The sequence below is a fragment of the Lissotriton helveticus genome, chromosome 2_1 (assembly GCF_964261635.1).
Source record: "Lissotriton helveticus chromosome 2_1, aLisHel1.1, whole genome shotgun sequence".
NCBI classification, from domain to species: Eukaryota; Metazoa; Chordata; class Amphibia; order Caudata; family Salamandridae; genus Lissotriton; species Lissotriton helveticus.
Window position 1 is genome coordinate 152,364,793 of NC_136059.1, and position 17,228 is coordinate 152,382,020.

Consider the following 17,228-nt stretch of genomic DNA (forward strand, 5'->3'; position numbering starts at 1 on the left):
CAGTTGCTTTGTTTTATATGCGCATGGTCGCACATTCCAGATCAGGTCTGTCCCCGTACGAGGTCGTATTCGGCCGCCCCCCTAATATGTGGGGTACACCTAGACCCCGAAGTATTACCGATGTTTCAAGTAATATGCTGACAGATTACCTAGCTTCCTTGATGTCTGCCCTACATTCTAGTCGTTCACAGGTTGCCGTGCATTTCCAGACAATACCGAGGTGGCACCGCATGAAATTGTTCCCGGATGCATGGTTCTTGTGAGGAACTTTGATCGCTCAAGTCCGCTGGAGCCTCGCTGGAAGGAACCCCGTCAGGTCCTCCTGGCCACCCGTACTGCTGTCAAGTTAGAAGGCAGGAAGGGCTGGGTCCACCTGTCACATGTGAAAAGATTTTTTGGACTAAAGCCTGTTACCAAGAACATTTCCGAGGATTCAAAAGACTGCCAAAGTACTATTCTCAAGGACTGTCCCGCAAAAGACAATGATACAGATCCCTCCCTGTTAGAGAAAACTCCGCAGCAGGAGTATAAGCTTAAATTAAGGTCTAGTAAATTAAGTCAGCCAGTTTGATTGTCTAAGTCCTCCCCTAGGTGAAACGGTTAGACCGGTTTCTGACATGTATATAATAGACCCCCACAGAGAGAGAGTTAGTGAGAACTCTAAAAGTTGCACTATTATTTTATGTTTTCTGCTATATTTCAGCATTATGATTTCCTGCACCAGTTATGCATTTTATTTGTATTTTCCAGTTTCTCATGTAAATACGTCTGCTAATGTTACAGTAGAGCACACGTTTAGTGATCTACCTCCTCATGAACTCTCTTATCGTCTTGCTATGCGTAATAATTCCTTTATCCGCATGTTACATTATTCACACCAGACCAGCAATGCCACTAATTGTTGGGTGTGTGGTCGACTCCCCCCTTTCCAGACACCGACGGGAGTTCTGCCACTCTTTCCTTATCCATTTTCACATAATGGTTCGTGTGGAGCATGGTCCACGTTAACGTCATCCTCAACAGATATGTCTTTTCTTAACAGTACATGTTTTCCAGACAAGCAAGGTCTTCCCCACAGAACAGGGTTAGATCTAGAAAATGAAGTTTATAATTTGGGAAATTATTCTTCGAATTTTATGGTCCTGAATGTTCAGTCTGAGACTACTCCAGACTTACCCGCAATTTCAGTATTGCCAGTCAAAGGCGAATTATGTGTCCGAAATAATGGTTCTACACATGTAGGCCATAGTGATTGTACTACTATTGTCAAGTATAGTGACAGTGGGAAATCTATTTTCAAAGCTTCACGTCATTCATATTTCGTTTGTGGTCAGACCGCATATGTTCGTCTGCCCCTCGATTGGGAGGGAACCTGTTACATTGCCTTCCTACTGCCACCAGTTTTCCTAGCCCCATCTGATTATCATAGAAACACACATCTAGTACACTTTAGACATAGAAGGGAGATCGAGTCCCCAATTGTCGATTATACTGAAACTGCTCTAGAACAGTATACAGATTTCAATAAAGGTTTCTTCTTCTTTATAGGACCTGTCCAGAATAGTAAGTTAATCCGTAGGTTAACAAGAACCCTTGAAGCAGTAGTGAATGAGACTGCCTCTGCCCTAGGTAACTTAACCGAAGAGCAATCTGCTATGAGATTTGTAGTTTTGCAAAATCGTCTCGTCCTTGACGTCATACTGGCCGATAGAGGAGGAGCATGTAGAGTCATCGGATCTAGTTGCTGCATTTTCATTCCTAATAACGCACCGTCTGTTTATTCAGCTATTACCAGACTCCATAAAATTGCCCATATGTTACACCAAAATCCAGGCACCTGGACATGGTCCGGTTGGTTCTGGAGTATAATCTCTGCCTGGGGATGGAAAGTATTGTCATTTCTAGATATTGCAGTAGCGATCATATTCAGTTGCTGCCTCTGTTTACAATGTGGCCCTGCGATTTGCGGCATTTGTGCTACCTCTTGTATTCCTAGTCCCAAGTCCCGTCCTAAATCCCGTTCCAAGACAATTCGAGACGAGCAAATGATACTGTATGAAATGATAGATGGTATCATGAATATTGATGTTTCCTGATGGAAACGTAGTGACAAGGAGGGAATGTGGAAAAGTAAATTTTGCCATGTTCTGTGTCCCTACGTGTCCTCCATCTTATGTTATGTGTGCATGATTAAATATGCATATGTATTCCCCATGTTTGATTAACGACGCAATTACAGTTGTGTCCATCTCTAGTATGCCAGTTTCCAGTTCTCGTGAAAGCTATGAGTATTAGGCCTATGTAAAGTTGCGTTGCCACGTTTCTCAGTGTGCACGTTATTTCATTGTAAAGTCCCCGTTTCTAGGCCTCAAAAGGGCCCGGACACCAGATTCAGCTCCTGTCTTCTGAACCCTCGCTGAGGAGCGATACAGCCCCCACCTGTATCCTCGACCCTTCACTTACTTCCTGCCTCACAGTGCCCGGCTCAGCCTGGCTCTGCCTACGAGTCTGCCAAGAGTATGTTATGATTCTAGTTATCAGTCCAGCCCTCCTTCTCTGCATTCCTAAGCTACTGAATCGCATCAATAGTTTCCGTCATTGTCTAGCCTTTACGTCTCCATGTAAGAGAAATACTGCATTTAATGGTCATTTAATATTCCTTTACACGTACTACATGTAGAATAATGCATGCTCCAGTCTTAGTGTCTGTTAGCCTTTCCCCTCCTGACTCTTAGTTTATATCAACATGTTCTCTAAACATTAGATACTAGATAGGGTTTAGGTACATGTCGCCCTGACTCTCCAGACTTCAGTCTCTACTCCTAGCACAGAGTTCATAGCCCCCAGCTTCTCCTAGTAACACGTCATTGTCAGTTTGCGCGCACCATTAGGTTAGAGGTCCCGGCTCCTTAGGTAGCCCCCTCCATGTTTCCGCCCCATTTATGACATATTCTGTTACGTTTACATCACATGTCTATGTATACGCCCTGTTACACCCACTTTCACCCTTATCTTTCGCGACTGCTATTGACCACACCCACTGCTCCGCCTATCGTATTCACTGTAATGCAACTGTTTTAGTATATATGCTTGTGTACTGTTATTAAAGCTGGCGCGCGCTCATCCCAGATCTTGTCCGTGCAGGTTGTCCTGTTCCTGTCCTTTATGCTGTATTAAACCTGCAAAACTCCTACTACCTCGAATCTTGACTCTTATTTATTGAGCTATCTGTTATTCATTTATTCATTCAAAAATAGAGGTATTATTTATTTATTTACCACAAGGTCCAAATAGATTTTTGCAAATTAATCTTATTGTAGTACACCATACAATACTTCTTCAGTGAGTCTTTGGGTCATGTGCGCTCGCTCTTTCCTTCCCATGTAAACTTCTGTGAAAAGGCCCTCTCAGCATTCTTAGCTCATTGGGCTGAGAACCATCAGCTAAGGGACACAGTTGGGATGACTCTTTCTTTGATGCCACATAAAGCACAAAATGATAAATATTTGCGTTTTAGTTCCTGTGCATTAGAAACCAGTGCATCAGAATGAACTAAAAAGTCAATAGCATCCCTCATTAACTCTTAAGATTGTAAAGATGCTTTCAGCATACCATCTAACAAGTGGCAAGGATCTACTACAGGGAATCACTTCAGCTCGAGTATCAATTTTGACAGGTCATCACACAACTTTATTATATACGTAGATGAATCACTGCAAATACAAACAATATCACTTCAATCTTTGTTGAACTTGGAAAGAACCTTTTTTGCAGAGCATTACAAGTGACGCTGCATTCCATGTTTTCCAAAAGTCTGGTGTCATGTTTTCACCACTATCCAAGATGCTTGGTGATATATATACTTGTCACTATATCTTGCATTGAATGTTTAAAGCCTGAGGTGTTGGTAATTCACCTACTATCAATACTGACCCACTAGAAACTATGGTCTGATGTATTAAGGGTTTTTACCCATTCTCTGTGGGTAAATGTGATGACACATATTAGGAAAGATTTTTATGAAACCAGCCATTTTACCTATCGGTGAAAGAATCAAATGCAGCCAAAATATCAAATATGAGTTTGATATTTCCTGATTCTCTATAGTTTATAAAATAATTAAACTAGACCTAAAACATGAAACTAAACCCTGCATCTTCAGACCAAAGGCCACAACACTGAAAAAGTAAAAGGAAGAAGAAACACTATTTTAGTGGCATCCCTAAAGAACAAAACTCAAGCAGAATAATGTTAGCCCGCCTTTCTTACTGCTACTTGTATAACAAAGTTACATTGTATTGACCCCTTCAGGAAGAAAAAAATGACTCTTTCACTCTCCTTTTCCTTTCATTGAATGGCATTTAGTTTGTGGTTGTCCAGGTGTTTTTTCAGTGTTTATATGTTTTCACCGGTGAGGGCTATTTTTCTTTCAGTGGGGTTTTATCAGTTATTATAGGTTTAAACCTAAAACCCCACAGCCTATACATAGTATTCAGGACACAGCTTTGCAATTAGAGCTGGTAGCTGCCTGACAGCAAGCTTCCCAGAGGAGAGGGGACATCACCTAAGTCTACTCCATGCTGAAGAACTGTTCACTTGTCCTGAAGCAAGAGAGTCTGTGAGAGAGGCCAGGAGCCTGCCATCCCAGCAGGAGGAGCTAGGTGCAGTGTGACCAGGTGTGGTGGATCTGCAGAGGCAGGAGACTTCAGAAAGTGACTCGCAGACCTTAGTCTTCGCAGGGTCCAGATTCTCCCCTTATCTTCCAGTCAGGAATCGTGAAGCTGCAGCCTATATGCCTCAACTGTGACACTGCGATGTAACCTGGGCTGCTGTTCCCAAGTTGTGAAGCTGCAGCATGACCTAAGCCACTGTGCTCGAAAGGTGAATCTGAAGCGATTCGCAAGGCAATGTGCCCGAAAGGTAAAGTTGCAGCGTGTCCTGAGTCATTGTGCGCAAATTGTGAAGCTATGGCATGTCCTGAGCAATCACCCATCCTGAGACCACAGCATGACCTGTGTTGGTGCCCCATCCAGGTAGGGAGGCCTGTGCAGAGCCATACCTCCTGCTCGAGCCCGGCCTATGCGGGGCCAATCCTGACCCGAACAGCCCAAATGGGATTGCATCTTCCCCACACAGCAGTCGACAGCCAGAGAAGCTGCATCACAGCAACCATGACTGCAGAGGAGGACACGAGGAAGTGCCAGCTTGTGCGCAGCGCAGATGAGGGAAAGCGGGTGAGACGAGGAGGACCAGTGAGTTACCCAAGAGTGCCAGCCCAAACACGGACTGAGAGACATCATGGCTGCGAGTGCAATTACTACAGTATTGCAGGCTTGAGTACCATATGGAGCTGTTGTACCTGCCTTCGCAGAGCTGTCGGCACAGCTGTGCAGGTGAGTTCAACATCGTACAACAAGAGACTGACAACTGTACACGGACAACACACGGATGCAGACAAACTGCATGTTGGGTGAACAGGATGTCCCAATGTCTGTCACACAAGCCGCTCTGTTATCCCTCATCAGTTGATACAGTCTCGTGGCATGGGGGAGCAAAAGACTAGAGGATTGGGTAGTAATGAGACTTGCCCAAGCTACACAATGCAGCTGGACACTATTATCCGATTTCTGGATTTTATCGTATTACATTGACTTAATGCCTTTCTTATACCCGTGATGAAGTGTCAATTACAGGGCACTAAAATGTTACCTAATAAGGGGCATATTTACAAGGGCCATATCTCTGCTTTTCTGGCTTTTAAAGCCAAAAAAGAGGAGATACAAATATCGCCCTATACAAGAGGGTGCATTAGCGCATGTTAGCACCCTTTTAACCGACTCCTCACTTTGCATCTCTAATAAAATGCAAAGTGGGCGTCACTGAGCAGAACAACCTTCTAAATATCACTAATGTGCACATCGTGATATTTACAAGGCTGCCCACGCATTTTAGCAGACGTTAGTTTTTGAAGAAAACAGCGGTTTTCTCCAAAAACTAACATCTACTAATATGCAGACTTAGCTATACTTTATATTGGAGGTGCATTATGCTGATACGACCACAGGGTCAGCAAAGTTATCGCCGTTTCCCAAGGAACTTCGCTAGAAAACCAACGATGTTCCATGGAAAACATCGCTATCGCTTGAAAGATTATCGCCATTTCGCTATGTATTGGTAATACAGCGCTAGCAGGGCGATAATTGTCAGCGATAGCCGGTACGATCATTCTGGCATAAATTTTAGCTCTGTATGAATGCAAAAACAACAATTGATGGACAGAATGCAAACCAATTTCATACATTCACCCCAGTACAGAGATCTGGGCCTAAATCCATCGTTTTTTTGCACTCCACCCCAGTTCAGACATGGCCATATGCAAATCAGCCTTGACCCTGTGCCTCATGGAAACAGTCCAGCCCGAACTGCCAAGCCATGTCTTCCCTGGACCGGAATCAAGCCTCCTAGGACCGGTTTCTGGCTATCAGCCATCTTCAGCAAGGATACCTTGATTCCAGTGGTGTGGAGAGCACAGGGCTCACGTCTGAGCATACCCATCCCAGTCGGGGTGACAAACGCAAAAACAACAATTGATGGACAGAATGCAGAACAATGTCATTCACCTCAGTACAGAGATCTGGGCCTAAACCCATTGTTTTTTTGCACTCCACACCACCCCAGTTCAGACATGGCCATATGCAAATCAGCTTTGACCCTGTGCCTCATGGGAACAGTCCGGCCCGAACTGCCAAGCCATGTCTTCCCTGGACCGGAATCAAGCACCCTAGGACCGGTTTCTGGCTATCAGCCATCTTCAGCCAGGATAGCTTGATTCCAGTGGTGTGGAGAGCACTTGACCCACCTCTGAGCATACCCGTCCCACTAAGGGTGACAAATGCAAAAACAATTGATGGACAGAATGCAGAACAATGTCATACATTCACCCCAGTACATAGATCTGGGCCTAAATCCATCGTTTTTTTTGCACTCCACACCACCCCAGTTCAGACATGGCCATATGCAAATCAGCCTTGACCCTGTGCCTCATGGGAACAGTCCAGCCGGAACTGCCAAGCCATATCTTCCCTGGACCAGAATCAAGCATCCTAGGACCGGTTTCTGGCTATAAGCCGTCTTCAGCCAGGATAGCTTGATTCCAGTGGTGTGGAGAGCACGGGACTCACGTCTGAGCATACCTGTCCCACTCGAGGTGACAAATGCAAAAACAACAATTGATGGACAGAATGCAGAACAATGTCATACATTCACCCCAGTACAGAGATCTGGGCCTAAATCCATTGTTTGTTTGCACTCCACACCACTCCAGTTCAGACATGTCCATATGCAAATCAGCCTTGACCCTGTGCCTCATGGGAACAGTCCAGCCCGAACTTTATAAATACAGCATTTATTCATGCCACTTTTTGGAAGGGTTAACTCATACCTTTAGGAAACGGCAAGGGGCCTTGAGGTCTGCAGCACCTTATAAGAATAAAACCTACTGGATTTGCCAGTTTTTGTTTACTGGTTATTGAGCACTAAGTGGAGGTGAATGGGTTTACTCGCCATCACGTCATGCAAAACGGCTTTCCAAATCATAGCCACACTACCCTTCTGAAGAGAAGACATGCTCATTTCAACATGCTCAGTCTGCTACTCCATCAAACACACAGCCCAGTAATGTATGACAGGTGGAGAATGGTCTCTGTTTCAGCACTGACAGACAAAATACTAGACGTTTTTGGAGCGGGAGCTGCAGAGACAACACTCTAAAATGTCTTCCATGTGAGCTGTGCGTTAGGGCAGCCCCTCCCACCTGCAGCATTAGTGCCTGATTACTACATCTGTCTTCCAGGTAAAGCTGTGCATCAGTGTAGCCCATGGGCGTAGGAGGTGTGGGGGACAGGGGGATATATCCCCCCCAGATTTTGGAGTGGGGGGGACAGGGGACACGTGCGGGGGGATGATGGGACAAAAGAATTTCCCCATCTGCCTTTTGTGATTCGCAGGGCCATTAGCGCGCGAAGCGCTATCTATAATGGCCCTGCACTTGACCTGTGACTTGCCTCCTGCCACAGAGGCCACCCGCCCTCTGCCGTGTGTTAGCTTGCACCCCTCCACAGAAATAGCCAATGCCTATAGATAAGGCTCGGCCAATCAGGGAAGGACAGAGAAGGAAAGAAGACTCTATACCTTTTCCTTCCTTCCCAGAGAAGGCAAGGACAGTGTCCACTTCTCTTGCTCAGCCGCTGGCATCTGCCCTCCTCTGCTCTCTCTCTCCATATTCCTACCTCTCTTTCTGTGTCTGTCTCGCTCTCCCTCACTTGCTTGATTTCAAGAGTCAGCTCTTACTGTTGCTTGCCTCTCCCCTCATTTCCTTATTTGTTCAACTGTGAAAAGGATCCAAAAAAGAACGAAACACTTTGGCTAGAAATGTCATTTTCTGACCTTTTTCTAATCCAAAGTGCAACCTCGGGACCAAGAGAAAAAGGATCAAAATACGAAAAAATAAATAACTAAATCAATCAATATGGAGTGGTCACAGACAGGCCAGATTGGTTTTATTCACACCCACACACGTTAGCGCCAGTTTACACACTTTGCTCATGAGGCACTACTTTTGTTTTCTTGTCTTTCTTTAAATAACATTATTTTCCTATAGCCACGCCCCCATTCTCCACCACTCTGCAAATGTGCCCCCTGGCACGTTGTTAATTGGGAAATTAGTTCCCCTTGAATACTGAGGGTCCCTGGGGGCACAAAAGGACCTCATCTCCTCACGAGTAGTGCGCCAAGAAGCGCGTTTGCAGAGTGGTGTAAATGGGGGCATGGCCTCAGACCACCTCTCTGCAATCCAGCTGTGTGGTGCTACTGGAGGTACCTAGTGGGCTAGTTGGGCCCCAGAGACCCTCAGTATTCAAGGAGACTTAATCCCCCAACTTAGAACGTGCCAGGTGGTATGTTTGGAGAGTGGCGGGGAAATGGGGCGTGGTCTATGTCCACCTCTCAGCAATCCCACTGTGTGGGGCTTACTGGAGGTAAGAGGTAGGCTAGTTGGCCCCTAAAGGACCCCCAGCAGTGAAGGGGACTTCAATCTCCATCCAGAACATACCAGGGAGCACGTTTGTTGAGTGGTGTGCAAAGGGGCCGTGGCCTGCTATGATAAATTAGCAATCCTGCTGTGTGAGACTTACTGGAGGTAATAGGAGGGATAGTTGGTTCCCAAGAATGTCCTTGGGGGCCAACTACCCCTCTTGTTACCTCCAGTGAGTCCCACACAGTGGGATTGCTAAAATGTCTTCGTTGGCCAAGTCCCCCTTTCTCCACCACACTGCAAACGTGCCTTCTGGCAGACTAGGAGATGGGGATGAAGTCCAATTTACTCCTGAGGATATTTGGGGGCCAAGAACCCCTACTGGTACCTCCTCTAAGCCCTACGCAGCGAAATTCCTGAGCGCTGGTCAGAGGCCCAGCACCCTTTCCCCACCACTCTGCAAACGCGGATACTAGTTAAAGAAGTGTTTGCAATATAATAGGTTTGGCATTTGCGAGAATGAGAGCTATTGGCGTTGTAAATGCAAACCCTTTTTAATGATGTTTTTTGGAGTGGGGTGGATGTACGTTGTGTGTAGTGGAATTATGTAGTATGTTGTGCAGTGAAAATATATTAATAGAACTTATGTGGTGTTTAGTGCTTCGGAATTATGTAGAGTGGGATTATGTGGTATGGAGAGTATTTATGTGGTATAGTAGTCTGTGTGGTAGAGTGGTAACCTCAGGTTTAGTCTTCCTCGTTTCCATAGAAGCTCAACGATGAACTCAGTGAGACAAAAAAAGATGGAATCACTGAGGAGCACTTGTGGATCTTGTCAGAGGTATGAGTAGGGCCACTGGAATTATGCGACTGTTTGGCTGCAACGACGTTCGCACAATTATACATTTTCTGCATTAGCCACATAATTCATCATCTGCACCCTACTCTGCAGATTTGAACAAAAAAAGCATTGTTTCTAGCTTAAACGGCTCAAACGTTACCAAAAATGCAGCGACAAGTGTTATAGCATGGTGGAAGGCCCTTTGCAAACCTAGAACGATCATCTGTTACTTATTGCTAAATGTAAGTGTTAAATTGGTACTAATGGTGTGCAAGCCACTCTTGCTTCCCACTGCGCCTCTCTTGCCTCTTTCTGAATTTCTATTGCTTCTTTCTGCACGTTTGTTTCTTTTTCTCCACTACTCATGACCTCATTCTGCAAATCTCTTGTAGTTTCCCTACCTCTCTTTCCTCTTTCTGCACCTCATTTGTTTCTTTCTGCACCCCTCTTATGTCTTTCTACACCCTTTTTGCCTCGTTCTGCACCTTTATTCCTTCTTTCTGCACTTCTTCTGTTTCTTTCTGCACCTGTCATGCTTCTTTCTGCACCCCTCTTGCCTTTCTCTCCACCCCTCTTCCGTCTTTCTGCACTTCAGTTGCTTCGTTCTGCATCCTATTTTCCTTCTTTTTGCACTTCACTTGCCTCTTTCTGTAACTCTCTTGTCTCTTTCTGCACGTCACTTGCTTCTTTCTGCACCCCTTTTGCTTGCCGCTGCACCCCTCTTCCCTCTTTCTGCAACTCTCTTGCCTCGTTCTATACCGCTCTTCCCTCTTTCTGTACCACTCTTGCCTCTTTCTGTTCCTCTGTTCCTTCATTCTTCACCTGTCTTGTCTCTTTCTGCACCCTTCGTGCCTATTTCTGTACCCCTCTTGCCTCTTTGTGCACCTCTCCCACCCCTTTCCACACCCCTCTTTCCTCTTTTTCCACCTCTGTTGGTTCTTTCTGCACCTCTTTTGCTTTGTTCTTCACTTGCCTCTTTCTACACCCCTCTTGCCTCTTTTTCCACCTCTGTTGGTTCTTTCTGCACCTCTTTTGCTTTGTTCTTCACTTCACTTGCCTCTTTCTGTACCCCTCTTGCCTCTTTCTGCACCTCTGTTGGTTCTTTCTGCAATGCTCTGTCTTCTTCCTGAACCTCTGTTCTAAATGTCTTTATCTGCACCCATCTTCCCTCTTTCTGTACCTCTTTTTCCTCAGTCTGCCCACCTGTTCCCTCTTTCTGTACCTCATTTGTCTGTTTCTGTAACTCTCTTGCCTCCTTCTGTACTTCACTTGCCTCTTTTTGCAACTCTGTTGGTTCTTTTGCACTGCTCTTGGTCTTTCTGCACCTCTTTTTAAATTTCTGCACCCCTTTTGCCTTATTCTGTACCCATTTGACCTGTTTCTGCACCTCTCTTGCCTCTGTCTACACCTCTGTTCCCTCTTTCTGTACCTCTTTTGCCTGTTTCTGCAACTCTCTTGACTCTTTCTGTAGTTCTCTAGCCTCCTTCTGCATCTCTGCTGCTTCTTTCTGCACTGCTCTTGCCTCTTTCTGCACCCCTGTTACTTCATTTTGCACTTACCATGCTTCTTTCTGCCCCTGTCGTGCTTCTTTCTGTACCCCTGTTCTCTTTCTGCACTCGTCTTCCCTCTTTCTGCACCTTTCTTGCCTGTTTCTGCATCTCAGTTGCCTCTACACTTTTCTTGCTTCTGTCTACATCTCTGTTGCTTCTTTCAGCAATTCTCTTGCCTCTTTCTGAAGTTCTCTTACCTGTTTCTGCACCCCTCTTGCCTCTTTCTGCGCCTGTCTTCCCTCTTTGTACAACTCTCTAGCCTCTTTCTACACCTCTCTTCCCTCTTTCTGTACCCTACGTGCCTCTTTCAGCACCTCTGCTGTTTCTTTCTGCACTCCTCTTCCTTCTTTCTGCACCCCATGTGACTCCTTCTGCAACTCTGTTCCCTCTTTCCACACCTCACTTGTCTCTTTCTGCACTTCTCTTACTTCTTTCCAAACCTCAGTTGCTTCTTTCAGCAAATTCTCTTGCCTCTTTCTGCACTTCTCTTGCTTGTTTCTGCATCGCTGTGCTTCTTTCTGCACCCCTCCTGCCCCTTTCTGTACTCCTCTTCCCTATTTGTGCAACTCTCATGCCTCTTTATACACCTCTCTTCCCTCTTTCTGCACCACTCTTGCCTCTTTCTTACCTCCGTTGCTTCTTTCTGTACTTCTCTTCCTTCTTTCTGTACCCCTCATGCCGCTTTCAGCACCTCTGTTGCTTCTTTCTGCACTCCTTCCTTCTTTCTGCTCCCCTCTTGCCTCCTTCTGCACCTCTGTTGCCTCTTGCAGCACGTTTGTTGGTTCTTTCCGCATTGGTCTTGCTTCTTTCTGCACCTCACTTGCCTCTTTCTGCACTTCTCTTGCTTCTTTCTACACATCTGTTGCTTCTTTCAGCAATTCTCTTGTCTCTTTCTGCACTTCTCTTCCTTCTTTCTGCACTGCTCTTGCCTCTTTCTGTACCTCACTTGCCTTTTTGGGCACCCTACCTACTTTTTTCTGCACCCCTCTTGCCTCTTTTTGTACATCTTACTTCTTTCTCCACCCCCCTTGACTCTTTCTGCACCCCTGCTCCCTGTTTCTGCACCTTTCCTGCCTATTTCTGCACTTCTCTTGCCTCTTTCTGCACCTCTGAGTTAGAGGTAGTTTTAACCCCTTACCCTATTATGTGCTAGGGCCTTACAGGGGAGTTCATGCCAATCACAGGGGTACCCCAACCCATAATATACCCTAGTGTATGTAAGTGTTTTAACTGTATTCTAAGTGTCTTTCAGCAAAGCACTGGCTCCGGGCCTGGTTAGTCAGAGTCAGTTACCACCAGTAGTAGTCAGTAAAATGTTGGGGGCACAGGATGACTTTGCAACAAGGCCTTTTTCTGCACCTCTGTTGGTCCTTTCTGCATATCTCTTGCTTCTTCCTGCACTTTTCTTCATCTTTCTGCAAATCAGTCTTGACCCTGTGCCCCATGGGAACAGTCTAGCCCAAACTGCCAAGCCAGGTCCTCCTGGACTGGAAACAAGCATCCTAGGACCGGTTTCGGGCTTTCAGCCCTCATCAGCCAGGACAGCTTGATTCCAGTGGCATGGAGAGCACGGGACTCACATCTGAGCATACCCATCCCACTCGGGCTGACAAATGCAAAAACAACAGTTGATGGACAGAATGAAGAACAATGTAATACATTCACTCCAGTACAGAGATCAGGGCCCAAATACATTGTTTTTTTGCTCCCCATGCTAATCCAGTTTGGACCCAGCCATATGCAAATCAGTCTTGATCCTGCACCCAATGGGAACAGTCCAGCCCGAACTGCCAGGCTAGGTCCTCCCTGGACCAGAAACATGCATCCTAGGACCAGAACAGAGTACATTTTTGACTCCCATCAGCCGTTCATCCTTCTGAAGTCAATAATATTATCATTATGTTGGTTGGCAGAAATGTCTGGTTCTACAGGACCGTGAAAAAAACAAAAAACAAAGCAAAATATGGGCAAGAGACATGGAAAATGAATGTAAAATCGAAGTTTTACCTGTTTAATTTGAGAGAATAGGAAAAGTGCAAATGAGCCTCAAAGGGCTGTTGGAAGGTGAACAAATCAAACAGACAAATATAAGCTGCTCAGTAAAGCTGCGTTCAAAGATTGCCTCTTATAATCGCAATTAATCATTTGCCTAATTTTCTGAAATATCTTTAGCAAGACTCCCAAAGCCATGCTTCCTTGCAGGAAAACTGCAACAACCCTGCAGTGCTTAATTTGTAAAATAATACATACCCGGGCCAAGCATTTGTTCAGAAGATGCCACCTGCGCCGAAGAAGGAAATGGCACCGAAAACTACATAGTCTTAACCCCCCTCATGAAACTTTAGTTCACCCCTAGACACTCCCTGCCAGTCAGACTCACTCCTGTATGTTCTTTTTCACCCCTGCTTTCTCCCTTTCTCACTCTTTTTCTGTCTCTTTTCTTCCTCTTTCTTTCCCCCTTTTGCGTTTTTCTCTCTCTTGGTTTGGATCTTAGTCTGGTCAGGACAAATTATTTCCGGTTCCCAGAAATAAGCGCTGGTTGGCCGCACCTGCAACCACCGGCTCAAATTAAGCACTGCACCTCTGTAAAAATCCTTTTACTACTATCCCATGTTTACCTGTGAAACACTGCAAATTTTCGCTTATAAACATCTTATCATTAATTTACCAAAGGTTTGTTCACCCCCTCGAGCCCTCTTCCAATCCTTCCATATTTTGGGTTAAACTGGATTGAAAATTTACCATTTGCTGCGTATTGTTCCTCAACCTTATCCGGAAAACATCCCATAAGACTGATTTAATAATATTTCAGAGTCACATTATTTTCCCAGCAATTATCTGGGTGAACCTCTAACTCATCCAGTAAAACTGTTTCAAAATTCCATTAGTTTTCAGCTTCCACGCACTCAAAAGACACCTCCGATCAGCCGACCTCTCTCTGGCCACCGTTCCACGCATCTTCAAGCCCAAAACGGGAGGAAAATTCTTCACCTATATCGCAGCCAAGGCCTAGAACAACCTCCCCCTCCAACTCCAGCAGGCCCCCGCACTGCCCCAGTTCGGGACGGACCTCAAGACCTGGCTCTTCGGACGACCCCAGAACTCAACAGAGCCACCCCCTACCCCCTCTCCACCAGCGCCTGGAGACCCTCGGGGTGAGTATTTGCGCTTCACGAACCCTGAATCATTGAACACATTTTAAATGAATTATTTGTCTCTTACTTTTCATCAAAAATTCATCAGAGAGGAATGACATCTTTATCTAAAATACAGTAGAAAATGCATTTTTAAGTTTTTCATTATTGAAGCATTGTTTAAAAAACTGAAGGCCCGTAGAGAACCCCCCTGCCCGGGGACACCTCTATGGCCAGAATGTATCCTTCACGCTGGCATCATGAGGGGCCGGGCCCCCCAAGTCAATGCTCCAGGCTGCGGCCCTCGAATCACCCACCTGAAAACACAAGAGTCCATCCTCCCCTGCTGCACTTATGAGAGGTCCTACAGACCCATCTCTGCAAAGGGATATATGACGATTCAACGCAAACAAACACAACGCACACCATTACATCGCATTCCTTACATCGCACACACCATTACATCGCACGCATTCACCACGCAAACCATTACATCGGACTCGGCATTCACACGCATGCAAAAGACTTTTTCATCGCACACTACGGCCACTCATTCTATCACACCATAAAATTCTCCCTAACAGCCCTGCCAAGCACAGTACAATGCCTTGAAACTTCCCTCAACCCTAAGGTGTAAACAGTAAAGGCAAAACCGTCCCCCACACTAACATTAACCCTAAGCCTAAAAAAGTACCATATACGACTCCTAACCCTAAGCCCTAACCCTAAAGCCTAAAACATTCCGTTGCGTGCGTTGTGACAGCACACAACGTATATGCATGCGATGCGACGCATGCGTTGCGATGGGTGTTCCACCTGCAGAGCCCACATTCAAGGCCGGTTTTATATTACTGTTTGGTGCAGTTACTCCACGATTTCAATATCTCTTGAGAAAAGTCAATTCTGGCTATTCTCATTGCATAGCTCCCTGATGCCCGTATATGTAAATAACGTCTATAAATAAATAATTAATATTAAAAGTACCACCAGTTCTAGGATACATTTCCATTGCTCACATTTATTGTTGAATGTATATCCTTAAAGTGATAGCAGCCACTCTGGTGGAGATGCTAGGTGGACACAAACCTCCTGATCCTGTGGATTTGACTCTCCAGCCTCTGGGGCGGTTTCAGTTCCCCTACAAAGACAAAGCAACGGCCTAAAGCAGACTCTACATGACAGCGTGAAGGCAGGTCACACTCACGGATGCAGTAGGGTGTCTCATCCCAAGCACTCTGTGTGCTCGGATCCAGTTGTCTGCACAACATTGTGCCGCTCGAAGGCTGATACCCCTCAGGGCAGGTGACTCCGACACTGTCTCCTGGGTTATACCGCTCTTTGTATGGTGTGAGGGTGAGAGCTGGACTTCTGCTGCTCGGATACTTGCACATTTCTGAAAAAAAAAGACTTAATATAATATCACTTAAGGATCGTTAAACAACCACATTTACCTAAAAGGTTCATCATGAGCCTTTCACAGATGAAATATGCAGAGATGGGGGGACAGAACAGGATACGAGACAGCAGAACATTCATACAGTGTCACTTGCAAAGAACGAAAAACAATTTACTACCAGTATCACAAACAGCATACCCACTTCATAGATCAACACACTCGACAATACAAATCTATAATGATTTTCGTTGCATTTGTTGTTGAACACCAATCACCCGTCCATTGTTGGTACCAAAGGATGTGTGATCCTAACATCCCCTTTGGTACCCCTTACCATGTCGATGCTCCAGTCAGCTCTAATGTCACTGTTCAGTGCTCAGGTACGTGTGGCAGCACTGAGGCTGGTGTAGGGTCGGGCCTTAGGCCCTCATGCTAGTAATCACTGGACTACAGGACACACTGCATACTCGGTGCAACTGGCCCAGAGCACGTGGGCTCGGCCTCTTTTATTGAAGCTGTGTCACCTGACCAGTGACATCAGTGGTGGGTGGGTGTTTAGTGTGAGTACGGGCTTCAGCACTAGAATGCTGACTTATGCTGGGCATTACAGCTGGGACACAGGTGAGAAGGGACGGTGAATTGTGCCCCTCTCGTGGGTCACCCTCTGATCTGAAGTGAATATATTGAATTGCTTTTCTCATTACATCTGGGTGTAAGTGATCACTTTTCCTGCAATGTCTGAGCTAGGATTATTATTCCTAGCGGAATGGTATGATATGTAATGTTTACTTGTTTTCTTTTGAAAATCCAAAATAAAAATGTTAAGAAACGAAAAAACTGAACTTTAATGGCCTCACCAGGGTTTCCTACACTCAGATTTGCACTGGCGGCTACCAATGGGAGGCTTACCAGGTCTGTGATATTGTGAGGAGCACACACAAGTATTACAAGGTAAATTCCACGATTTTCCTTCTGATTAGGATGCTGAGTACTTGCAGTGAGAGGAAATGTTTCCGAAATCTCCCTTTAATTTGAATATTAATCAGTCAAGGCCAAAATCTCCCTTTAATTTGTATATTAATCAGTCAAGGCCAAATTCAAACAATCTAGAGGGAAGATGAGCGTAGACATATTGTAACACAAATATTACAATTACAAAAACGTTGAGATATCCATGTTTACGTTATTATTAAAACTACTATGACTACACCTTAGCATGCATTCAGCATTAAGAGTGAATAAAGTGTAAAGGAAACAAGAAAGGATTTCAGGAAAC

General features: G+C 45.3%; 1 long non-coding RNA gene across 1 annotated transcript in view; it reads right to left on the reverse strand.

Annotated features, from left to right (window-relative positions):
• Positions 1 to 15,849, reverse strand: part of LOC144819259 (uncharacterized) — a 124,019-nt gene extending 108,170 nt beyond the window's left edge. Inside the window, exon 1 of the long non-coding RNA XR_013607251.1 lies at positions 15,761 to 15,849. This is a non-coding gene — a long non-coding RNA (uncharacterized LOC144819259). The remainder of the gene's footprint in view (positions 1 to 15,760) is intronic.
• Between the last annotated feature and the right edge of the window lie 1,379 nt (positions 15,850 to 17,228).